Source organism: Panthera pardus, unplaced genomic scaffold (genome assembly GCF_024362965.1).
Source record: "Panthera pardus isolate Hobbes unplaced genomic scaffold, ASM2436296v1 HiC_scaffold_12, whole genome shotgun sequence".
Taxonomy (NCBI): domain Eukaryota; kingdom Metazoa; phylum Chordata; class Mammalia; order Carnivora; family Felidae; genus Panthera; species Panthera pardus.
In genome coordinates this window covers 86,717,694-86,730,128 of record NW_026526677.1, presented here as the reverse complement: position 1 = coordinate 86,730,128, position 12,435 = coordinate 86,717,694, and the positions used below count along the sequence as shown (strand labels likewise).

The following is a 12,435-nucleotide window of genomic DNA, read 5'->3' as shown; positions in this document are numbered from 1 at the left end:
ATATTTCAATAAAAACTTTTCTTAAAAAGGTTTAGTATATTTATCACTTTTCATCTGCAGTTCCTTTCTCTGTTTTCCAAGGTTTCACATGGAATTCTAATTCTGTCAACTAGATTGACAACTCTTCCAGGGCAGAATTCTTGCATTTTCAACTTTGTAAAGCACCTTTAAATATTTTTGGACCTAGGAGTGCCTAGGTGACTCAGTCAGTTGAGCATCCGATTCTTGATTTTGACTCAGGTCATGATCCCAAGGTTGTGAGATCAAGCCCACCCAGCTGGCTAAGTGCTGAGCATGGAGCCTGCTTCAGATTCTCTCTCTCTCCCTCTGCCCTTCTGATGCTCTCTCTTTCTCTCTCTGTAAAATAACATTTGAAAAATATTTTTGGACCTATAGTGAATGAATTAAAAGAATTGTCAAGGATATTTTCAGTTTTATATGTCACTGTGCAGCACATCACCACTAGACAGTGAATGCTTGATGTGTGAATGAAGGCATGAATTAATGTTTTCTAAATTACATAAAAAAGTTATTCTCAGTATCTACACTAGTATGCAATTATCTGAGCCTGGAAAATCATACTTATTGAAACTGGTCTTCCAATGAGCATGATCTCCACTTATGGTTCTTTCCATTTTATGAGTGGCTGGACATTCACTGAGTCATTGCAGAAGTCAGTTACCCAATAAAGAATGTTTTGTTTACTTTAAATATGTGAAAAAATGGTTCCATTCCTCAGGGAATTATTAATTACTGGTTCACTAATTACTTTGGAACTGCTTTTGTTAAAGAAGTCTAGGCAGTTGTTTGAATGAATTCTTATTTAAGTGAGTAATTAGTTGGATCAAAATAATTGACTAAATTAAGAAATTCTGTAATAGACATTATTTTGGTGTCAGTTTGGTTTTGCTACTAGTAATGTGTAACAGATTCGTTGTGTGATTAGTAATAAATCTGTCACTCCTGGAGGGATCCTTTTTAAAACAAAAAAGAAGGAAGTCAATTTTGAGGCTTGTGGATAACCCAAGTATTCCCTACATACAAGCTATGAAATATTTTGCAATTTATTTTTAAAATAAAAATTTTAATTTGAGTTTACTGACAAAACTTCAAAACAAAAGTGTCATGAAAAGCTTTTTAACATGAAAAACCTCTTGTTGGAAAGGAATAGGTATTTTTTGAGCCATGTCAGTGTCAAGACCAGGGTGGGTGGGGGTCCCTTCATGCATAAGCCTTTCCACACAGACTTCTATGAGGTTCACACCTTCTTCATTTGAAAAGGTACTTCCTCTGTTACTCCACTGACCTTCACCCCCTCAGTTAAGTAGTTAGCAACTCTGTAAATTAGGTTTTTTAATGGATTGTGCAAATCCTAAAACACTGTTCTTATTATAATGTAGGTGTTCACTGGTAATTGTTTTTGTGATCTAAGAAATCAGCCTAGCTATTAAAAGTGAATCAACAACGCATGAATGAGTTGATACTTAGCAGATTCACATCCAATTGGGTCTCTGCTGAAAGTGTTTTTTCTGTTTCATGATTGATATGGTTTTTCTAATGATGAAACAGATCACCCCTAAGCAATGCTAATTCTTCTGTCACACTTACTCTGGATGATCTTTAATCATTAGTTTGAAGGCCAACCTAGAACAAGTGCAGTAAAGGATTTTTAACCGGCACCAGCTCCTGGATTGGAAAAGTTACTACTGTGCACCCACGGGCTATGTAGAATGTTATATGAGACCGATGCTCATTAACTGCCAGGATATAAGGCTCCATAGCGGGAGGAGGAACCACCATTTCTATGCAGGGAGATGTGACTCTCGGTGGTAGCGCTCCTGACATTGGAACACATGTTCTAACTGGGGATGACTTTAACTGCCTGAGCTAGAAAGAGGTCGCGTATAATACCAGGTTTTATATTAAACAAAAATAAATTTTCTCTAACGCGAGTTTTCAGACAGGTTGTCCTAATATATTAACTTCTGTCTGTGTTTTGAATAGTCAATTTCACGGTGAAATGAGTTCTTAATAATATATTTACCACCTGGGAGAAATCTCCCAGCCATCTGGAAAGGAGAGGGGATTTAGTGCCTCCAAACGGAGATTGGATTTTTTTTCACAGTTATTTATTTATTTATACATCAGGTAGTGGGAAGGATGACCTGGTTCCAGCACTGCAGTGGGCGGGGCATGGGCTGCACCGGACTGTGAGCATGCTCCTTGACCATGGATCCAGGAAGGCGGGCTCTGTTAGCTGTGTCTGCAATCTACAGGGTTAGGATGTAGGAGATCCTGAAGTAGCATCCCATATTATATTAAGCACCTGCGGGGAATATAGAAATAGTAAAATTTAGTGTCAGGCCTTGTTTGATTTCTGCATTTTTGTGGGGGCAACAAATGGTAAATGATCAGAGCAATGGCTTTGTACTGAAAACCACTGGATTCAAATCCTGACCCTGTGACTTATTAGCTGTGTTACAAATTAGGAATCACTCTGAACTTCATTTTCTGCCTATTTAAAGTCGAAATAATTGTATCTACTCTTCAATGTTGTAGAGATTGGAGCTAGTGTAGAGAATGTGCTCTGTTCTGTGAAGGGGACAATGGACAATAGGAAAGTGGTCAATGTGAAAATATGGAACAGGGTGAAAGAAAGTTAAAAAATATATGATTGTGCGAGTGTGTGTATCTACATGTGTGTGTATACACACATAAATCAATACAAAATATACACTCACACAGGTACAATAGAACATACTGAAACTGGATGGATAAAAAAGAGGGGCTTGAGTTTTGAAAAGAGTTTTCCAGGGGCGCATGGGTGGCTCAGTCAGCTAAGCTTCGGACTTTGTCTCAGGTCATGATCTTATGGTTCCTGAGTTCAAGCCCCTCCTCGGGCTCTGTGCTGACAGCTCAGAGCCTGGAGCCTGCTTCACATCTTGTGTCTCCTTCTCTCTCTGCCCCTCCCCCACTCCTGTTCTGTCTCTGTCTCAAAAATAAATAATAAAACATTTAAAAAAATTAAAAGAATTTTCCAGGGGCACCTGGGTAGCTCAGTTGATTAAGCATTGGACTTCGACTTCAGCTCAGGTGGTGATCTCAAGGCAGGTGAGTTCAAGCCCTCTGTCAGGCTTTCTGCTGTCAGCATGGAGCCCACTTCAGATCCTCTGTCCCCCTCTCTCTCTGCCCCTCCCTGGCTAGCTCTCTCTCTCTCAAAAATAAAAATTAACATTAAACAAGAGTTTTCCAGAATTAAAAAAAATCCATTATTCATTTATTCAACAACACCTAGTGAACACATATTATGTACTCTTCTACATGCTTTCTGTAGGTCCAAGAATGAAACAAATATTCCTGCACTCTGTGACTTTAGATTCTCAAGGTGAAGAATGGACAGACAACAGATGGTAAAGTTAATAAGTAAGGAAATTATATTGTATGTGTTAAGCTGATAAGTACTGGCATAGAAAAAGAACAAAAGGGTTAAAGAATGGGAGTTTCAGGGCTGGGGCAGTTTGCAGTTTTAACAGAGTATTCAAGGTAGGCATCATTTATTAAATGACATTAGAGCAAATATTTGAAGGATATGAGGAAATGAATCATGTGGACATCAGGGGAAAGAATAGCCCAGGTGAAGAATCATCCAGTGCAAAAGCCCTAAGGAGCATGCTGAGCATGCTCAGTGAGTAGCAAGATAGTCAGTGGCTAAAGCTAAGTGAGCCCAGGGATATTGTAGCAGTGAAGGTAATAAAGATAACAGGAAGCTAGACAAGAACAGATTTGTAGGTCATTGAAAGGACGTAGGCTTTTACCATGAGAAAAATTGATAGCCACTGCATGGTTTTGTACAGAACTTACATTAAAAAAAAAAAATGATGGGACACATGGGTGGCTCAGTCAGTTAAGCATCTGACTTCAGGTCAGGTCATGATCTCACAGTTTGTGGGTTCAAGCCCCACATAGGGCTCTGCATTGTATCTCTCTCTGTCTCTCTGACCTTCCCTGCTTGTGTTTGCTCTCTCTCTCAAAAATAAATAAACAAACATTTTTTAAAAAAATCATGACTTTTTGGCTGCAATGCTGAAGCTAGATTTGGATGGACATGGGCAAATGTAGGTGTGGGGAGAATAGTATGGAGAACAATTAGAGTAACCCATAAAGAGATAGTGGTTGCCCAGGCTAATGTGGTAGCAGTGAAGCCATTGAGAAGTGATTCATTTTTGGATATATTTCCAAGGGAAATAAACATTATTTCCCAATGGACTGAATTTGGAGTGTGAGAGAAATTGAGGAGACATGTGTGACTGGAAAACATTTGGCTAGGACAGCTGGATGGATGGGTTGCCATTAGTTGAGCTGGTGAAGGCTGAGTACATCATATTTAGGAAGTCAGGTCAGGAGTTCCACTCTGAAAATGCTGACTTTAGGTGGAGTTGACCAGCAGGCAATTACATATTAATGTCTATATTTCAGATTTGTACCAAAGATATGAATTTGGAAGTTGTTGGCATGTGGATGTTATCTAAGGCCATGAGACCAAGTGAGATCCCCAAGGAAGTAGGTGAGCATAGAGAAAAGAGCTAAAGATTGAGCCCTTGAATCCTCCAATATTAAGTAGCTGAGGAAGACATGAGGACACAGAAAAGGGGACTGTAAAGGAACAACCAGTGAGACAAGAGATAAACCAAGAAGGTGGACACCATGTGAAGAATGTCTATCGTGGAGTGTTGATTAAATGATTAAATGATTGGTCAGGTTAGATGATGCCTGAGAAATAAGTGACATCAGATTGGACAGGAAGGGCAACAGCAACCTTGAGACTGTTATCTGGTGAGTAGTGAAAGCAAAAACCTGAATGAAGAGATTTTAAGACAGAATAGGAAGAAATGAATAGGCAAAGAAATAGACAACTATTTTTGAGGAGATTTTTCATATAGAGGGGAACAAAGGAATAATAGGAGAAATAAGGTCAAATAAAAGGCTTTTTAAAAATGGAATACACAGGGGCATCTGGGTGGCTCAGTTGGTTAAGCGTCCGACTTCAGCTCAGGTCATGATCTTGTGGTTTGTGGGTTTGAGCTGTGCTGACAGCTCAGAGCCTGGAGCCTGCTTTGGATCCTGTGTCTCCCTCTCTCTCTGCCCCTCCCCTGCTGGCTCTCTCTCTCTCTCTCTCTCTCTCAAAAATAAATAAATACTTAAAAAATAATTAAAATTAAAAAAAATGGAAACACAACAGTGTGTTTGCTTGCTGATGGGAATGGTCCACAAGAGACAGACAATGATCTGTAGAAGAGAGTGTGAGGTACAGATGAATTGCATCCTTGGATCCATTAGATGGAGTCAGATATGGTGTTCGTTGGAGGCTGGATGGGACTGATGCTGGCAGGTGATGGAGGATGGTGCATTTACAGAAGTGTTCATCTGGATGTTTTTAATTTTATTAATGAACTAGGAAGTGAGGTCATGAGGCAAGTCTGAGGTGATGTAGAAAGTGTTAGAGGTTAAAGAAGAGAGAAGAAGGTGTGAAATGAGCATCTTGGGGGAGTGGGACAGTAAATGAACCAGTAAAATTGTAGGCTTGTCCAATAACCTGAGGCCCTCTTGAATCTTTTGATGATTAATTTAAACTTAGATCATTCAATTTATGGTCAGTTAAATAAGTTAAGTACAAGTTTTTGAGACACTTCCTAGTTCATGAAATACTTTTGGCTCTGGAGATAAACAAATGAATAGGATGTAGTTCCTCCCCTCAAAGAACTCACAATCCTACAGCAAAAGACACTGAAAAAGGAAATCAATAACTGTAACAAATTGTAATAATTCTATAATTGAGTTAGATTCATTGTTTGGGGAATTTCTGCCAAGTGCTACTTCCAAATAGAGTGACACTACAAGCTAGTGGGGTATTTCACATCAGAATCAGAATGTAGTTGTCCATAGTTACCTTCTATTCACTCAATAAACATTTATTAAGTGTCCATCACTGTGGTAGGTGTTAATGTTACAATGGCAAATAAGATAGCTTCTATCCCCAAAGAGTTCATCAGCTATTGCAGGGATTTCTAACATTAGATGCACATTAGAATGACCCAGGTGCTTTTAACAATCCAGACAGCCGGGACAAACCCCATACAAGTAAGTCAACATTTTTAGAGTTCCTCAGCATTTGTAATATGCAGTCAAGTATAAAACTTGCTGACTTAGAGGGACAAGCAGATGAGAAAACAGAAAATGGAAATATAGCATAAATGCTGGAAGATAGGAAAGCACAAAATGCTAGGGGAGCTCAACTGAATATTGATCACCTTGTGCAGGGGGACCAATGAGGAATGTCCAGAGGGAGAGCCACCTGGAAGGAAGAAAGAATGAGAGGGAGTCAGTGTGGGAAGAAGAACAAGGAAGTATATTGCAGCTGAAAGAGTGGAAGTGACAAAGACCTGGGAAATTATTGAACATGCCCCATTGAGGAATATGTGAGTTGTTGGAGTGCCTGGGTGGCTCAGTCGGTTAAATGCCCAACTCTTGTTTTCATTTCAGGTCATGATCTCAAGGTTAGTGAGTTCAAGCCCACATCAGGCTCTGCACTGATGGCGTGGAGACTGCTTGGGATTCTCTTTATCTCCCTCTCTCTCTGCTTTTCCTGTGTTTGTGCTATGTCTCTCTTTCTCTTAAAATAAACAAACATTATTTAAAAAAAAAAAACACTAAAAAGAAAAAAAGAAAGAAATCTGTGTTTTGTTCAGTAAGTCCAGAGAAGGGGCATGATGTCAGAGAAAAGTGGCAGGATATGCTGAGTTCCCAGGGCAAACTCCATTTGTTCCCACAGTATTGTTGAATCCCCATTCAGAGATGGCCAGGGATGCATGTTGGTGTTACAAAGCGGGGTTAATTCGATCTGATGATCAGGAGAAAGCAACACTTGGAGAGAATCTCAGAAAGGTAAGAAGTGAGGAAAGGCACTTTCTAAGGCTCCTGGGGCTGGGATTAGCCATGGAGTGGATTCAGGGCAGAAGAAGTTAGTGAGCAGACACTGAGCAGGGATTGGTCAGATTTTGTAAACCAGTTGACTTGCTGGAACAGGTTAGTGGGCTTTTCTTTGGAACAAGTAACTCCATAGGAAGTCCTGTTAAATCAGTTTGGTCTATTATATATTCCTATTTTGGAACATAAGAATCAAAATAAGCTGGTATTAAAAACTCGAGTTTAGATTGTTTATGGTGCATGTCGTGGTTTTGTAGAGTTTATCAATTTTACAATTTTCGGTAAACTTTTGCAAGCTGTAGCTTCTGTTTCATTTCTCACAATTAACTGTAGTAAGAAAATGTGGCATGATGGGGCACCTGGGTGGCTCAATCGGTTAAACGCCTGACTCTTGATTTCAGCTGGGTCATGATCTCACCGTTCATGAGTTCTAGCCCTGCCTTGGGCTCTGTGCTGAGAGTGTGGAGCCTGCTTGGGATTCTCTCTCTGCCCTCCACTCTCTCTCTCTCTCTCAAAATAAATAAATAAACTTAAAAAACAAAAAGAAAAAATGTGGCATGGTAAGTAGAACATTGAGAATCAGGAGCCTGCCATACCATAGGATCCACAAGTCTGCCAACACCTGGAGGTTACCTAAAGATGGATGCCATCAACTGAGCATGTTCATCCAGAGGGGGCAAGAAAAACTCACAGGGAACTAATTTTTTTTAAGACACTGTAGAAGGAGGACATTAATTGACTATATCAGTCATTGAGAAAATTTGCATACATTTTTATGCAAACACTATTGAAATTATTATCAACATTTAAAATATGGATATTCCAAAGATAGAGAAAAACATGATGAGTAATAAAACACAAAAACATGTATTAACTACCCATCTTTCTCACACCTTAACATTTAAAAAAAATTTTTTCAATTTATTTTTGAGAGACAGGGAGAGCACGGGACAGGCAGAGAGAGAGGAACAGAGGATCTGAAGCAGGCTCTGTGCTGACAGCAGAAAGGCTGATGCTGATGCCGGACTGGAAATCAGGAACCATGAGATCATGAACTGAGCCAGCTGAAGTCGGCTGCTTAACCAAATGAGCCACCAAGGTGCCCCTCACATTTTAACAGTTTTACCAACTTTACTTCACACATCTTTGTTAGAGAAATAAAACATTACAGTCAAATTGAATCCCCCTGTTTATTCTACTTCAGTTCTTTTCCTCACTCCTTTCTTCCCTCCTCAGAGTTGCCCATAATTATTAATTTGGTGATTTTTTTTTTCCTAACTGTAATGCATTTGTGTGTGTAAATAAAATATAATGCTGTCCTCCACGATCTTGAACTGTTATAAATAATTTCTATCTGGTTATATCCTTTTAGTTACTTTCCTGCTTATGTGACTTTATGTTTCATAGATATGATTTATTCCTATTGAATATATATATATTTATATATATGTTTATATATTTATATATATGTTTATATATGCATATATATTATATATATGGAATATTGATATCACAGTTATGTATTATATTCTTTTTAATTACAGTATAGAGCCACAGTTTTTGAATATACCACTGTTTGGGCTTTCTATTGTTGCAAAACAATTAGGTTATTGCCAATTATCACGAACAATGGTGCAATAAACGTTTTTGTACATGGCTCCTTATATACATATGAGAAAATTCCTGGGTGTAGTATAAGAGCACCCTCTTCAAAATTTCTTGATATTGCCAAATTGCTCGATAAAATGGTTTTACCAGTTTACAATCTCACTGGGGCAATGAGATAAGGGAATTTGCTCGGTGTACAATGATAACGTATTTTTGTTTTAATTTGTATTTTCCTGATTACTAGTATGGTTGAACATCTTTTAATATATGTATTGGTCATTTGGTTTTTCTCTTACTGAACTGCCCATGTTTTCTAAGAAGTTTTTTTTTTTTTTTCTTTCTTTCTTCTATGGTTGGTAGGTTTTTAATTTCTTTTTTTTATACATTGAATCCTAATTCTTATATAGTTCTATGCATTGCAATTGCCAGTTTTTTTCTCTGAATGTGTGACTTGAATTTTCACTTTATGATTTTGGGGAAGTGGGGGTAGAGGAGGTGTTTTTGTTTTAATTAACTAAAATCATATTTTTTATTTGTGTGTGTGTATACATGTGTGTTTACATGAAAAATACTTTTCTACCAGAAGCACATGAAAATACTCTCTCATATTTGTATTCTAAAAATAACAAAGCTTTGCTTTTCATGTTTAGCTGTTTTATTTGCCTGCAGTTGATTTTTGTGTATGGTTGAGAAAAGGGTCACAGCAAAATTTATGGATTTCTTTCCTAAATCCAGTTTATATATAATGTGTTCTGTTTGGGGTGGGGGGAGGGGCGACAGTTAACCTTCTCTACTTGTCCACTTATCTATTCTTGGGCCCACATCACGATGTCTTAATTACAGTGGCTCTGAAATACATCTTGCTATCTGGTATAATGAGTCTTTCCATCTTTCTTTTCAGATTCATCTTGGTCATTCCTGATTCTTTGTTCAAACTTCTCTTGGAATTTTAACCAGAATTGAATTAAATTAAATTTAAAAAATAACTTGGTGTGAATTATCATATTTATGGCGCTGAATATTTTCCACCCATGAACATACAAAGTGTTTCTGTTCATTCAGGTCCCATGTGTTTAGTTTTCAATAAAATCTTATGATTTTTGCTGTAGTCTCTTATATGCTTTGTACAGCCATTCTCACAAATTCTATTTTTGTTGCCATTATAAATAGTGTATCCACTGATTAATTATTTTGTATGCAGCTTGTGTTTAAAAATTTACTTCATATTTCTATATTGATCTTATATTCAACAACTTTTCTAAACTGACATATTAATTCTAATTAATCTTTTGATTTACTGGGCTTTCCTACGGAGATAATCCTATCATTAGAAATCATTACAAAGCAGTTTGTTTTCTTTTCTATTTCTTATTATCTTTATAACTTTGTGTTGTGTCTCTGTGATGACTCTGACCTCCTATTTGTTGTTGAACTGAAACCATGGGAATGAGTGTCCTTGCTTTGGACCTGACCTTACAGTAATTGCTTCTAATTGTTTCACTATTAAATATGATGTTTGCTATACATTTTTAGTAAATTTATTTTTTCAAGTTAAGGAAGTTCCTTATATGCATAATTTCCTCTGAGCTTCTGTCATGAATGTATCACATTTTTAAAGTTTATTTATTTATTGAGAGAGAGAGAGAGAGAGAGAGAGCAGGGGGGGAGCAGAGAAAAAAGGAGAGAGAGAATCCCAACCAGGCAGTGCACTGTTAGTACAGAATCCAATGTGGGCCTCGAACTCATGAGCCACGAAACCATGATCTGAAACAAAATCAAGAGTTGGATGATTAAGCCACTGAGCCACCGAGTCACCCCCACATTTTATTAAATAGTTGTCCTGCACTTATTGAAATAAATAACAGTCCGGTTTTTCCCCCTCAAAGTTGATCAGCCATTTCAGAAGCTCCCTGAAAAATCTAGTAGTTGTAACCTGGTTCAAGGGGAATACCTGACATAAAAATTAGTGGAGATTATGGGGTGCCTGGGTGGCTCGGTCGGTTAAGCATATGACTTCAGCACAGGTCATGACCTCACAGTTCGTGGGTTCAAGGCTCACGCTGGGCTCTGTGTTGACAGCTCACAGCCTGGAGCCTGCTTCAGATTCTGTGTCTCTTTCTCTCTCTGTCCCTCCCCTACTCACGCTCTGTCTTGTCCCTCAAAAAAATGAATAAACATTTAAAAAAGTCAATGGAGATTGACAGAATGGTACTCTAGAATGGAGGTGGGGACACATTCCTGACTAAAATGGAAATCTACTCCTTCAAAACCAGTAGGCCTACATCATTGCTTCCCAAAGGTAATCTACAGACCAGCAGCATCAGCATCACCAGGGAACTTGTTAGAAATGGAGAGCATTAGGCCCAACCCACCCCCGCTAAATCAGAATCTGCATTTAACAAGATCCCCAGATGCATGTATGCCCATTATAGCTTAAGAAGTCTTGTCAGACATCATCCTTCCAACATCAGAAGCAAATTCATTCATGTGACCTAGTACATTAATACATTTTCTAAAATTACTCTGAATTTGCATTCCTAGGATAAAACAACTTGGTCATTTTTAAAAAAGACATCTCTAGATTTTGCATCACTATAGGTGAGAGCAAACTATAATTTTCCTTTTCTGGCACCGTGCTCTTCTGGTTTTTGTATCAAGACAATTCTAGCTCAGCAGGTAATCTGGAAACTATTTCCTCTTTTTAGCCTCTGTGAAACAGTCTGTTTAACTTTTGAGTTATCTGTATATTATATTTTTGTTAGAATTTATCTGTAAACTATTCTGTTCCTAATGGTGGCTATTAGACTTTTTAACTTCTGATAATGTTTACTTCTAAACATTACGTCTAATTTGATTTTCCATGTTTTTAGTCCGTTCCTTGTTATTCATTTTCAAATCTACCAGTAAATGTTCCCATTAATTGCAAAATTCTCCAGAACATATCATATACTGGTTTGTTGTATTCTTGGTATTGCATATTTGTGCCTTTTCTCCAGTTTTTTTTTTCCCTGTAACCTACATTTACAGAGGCTTAAGAGGTTTTTTTGTTTGTTTTTTTTTTTGTTTGTTTTTTGTTTGTTCTTGGGGCACCTAGCTGGCTCAGTCTGTAGAGCATGTGGTTTGTGATCTCAGGGTCCTGAGTTCAAGCCCCATGTTGGGTATGGAGCATACTTTAAAAACAAAACAAAACAAAACAAAAACAAAACAAAACAAAAAACACTTTTCTTGTTTTTTTCAGAGAATCACTTCTCAACTCTATTAAACAATATTTGTATTTGGTTTCTAATTCAATAGTTTCTCCCCTTATTTTTAGTATTTTCTTTATTCTATATGTTTTAGGTTTATTCTATTGCTATTTTCTAACTATAGGATTTCTAACTATAGGATTACCTCCCTAGTTTTCAATCTTTTCAAAATTTTAGATCTCTTATTAGAATTGTGCTATTGTAGGTATACTTTAGACACTTTGACACTTAATATTAAATAATATTTTTTAATTTAATTTTTTTAATTTATTAAATATTTTTGAATTTTTATTTTATTTCTTATTGATTTATTTCTTATTTGATATATGAGTTACAAGTTTATACAGTTATGTTTATATTTCTATCTATATGAGTTCTGACTTACCCTATAGCTCAAATAGTAACCTGTGGTAAATATCCCATGTGTATTTGAAAAGAATGTGTATTCTCTAATTTTACTCTAATTTGTTAGCTGCAGTATTCCATAAACATCCAGCCAGAGGCAGCTGGGTGGCTCAGTCAGTTAAGTGTCTGACTCTTGCTTTCCGTTCAGGTCATGATCTCATGGTTTGTGAGTTTGAGCCCCACATCAGGTACT

General features: G+C 37.4%; 1 protein-coding gene and 1 long non-coding RNA gene across 4 annotated transcripts in view; one reads left to right on the top strand and one right to left on the bottom strand.

Moving 5' to 3' along the window:
• The window catches only part of NTM (neurotrimin), a 939,421-nt gene that overhangs the window by 458,620 nt on the left and 468,366 nt on the right, over positions 1-12,435 (top strand). The gene's annotated exons all lie outside the window — the stretch shown is intronic.
• Positions 2,108-6,352, bottom strand: LOC109250397 (uncharacterized). The gene is made up of 2 exons (XR_002073021.2): positions 6,309-6,352; positions 2,108-2,326 (listed from the first exon to the last, which is right to left on the bottom strand). It is a non-coding gene; the product is annotated as an uncharacterized LOC109250397 (long non-coding RNA).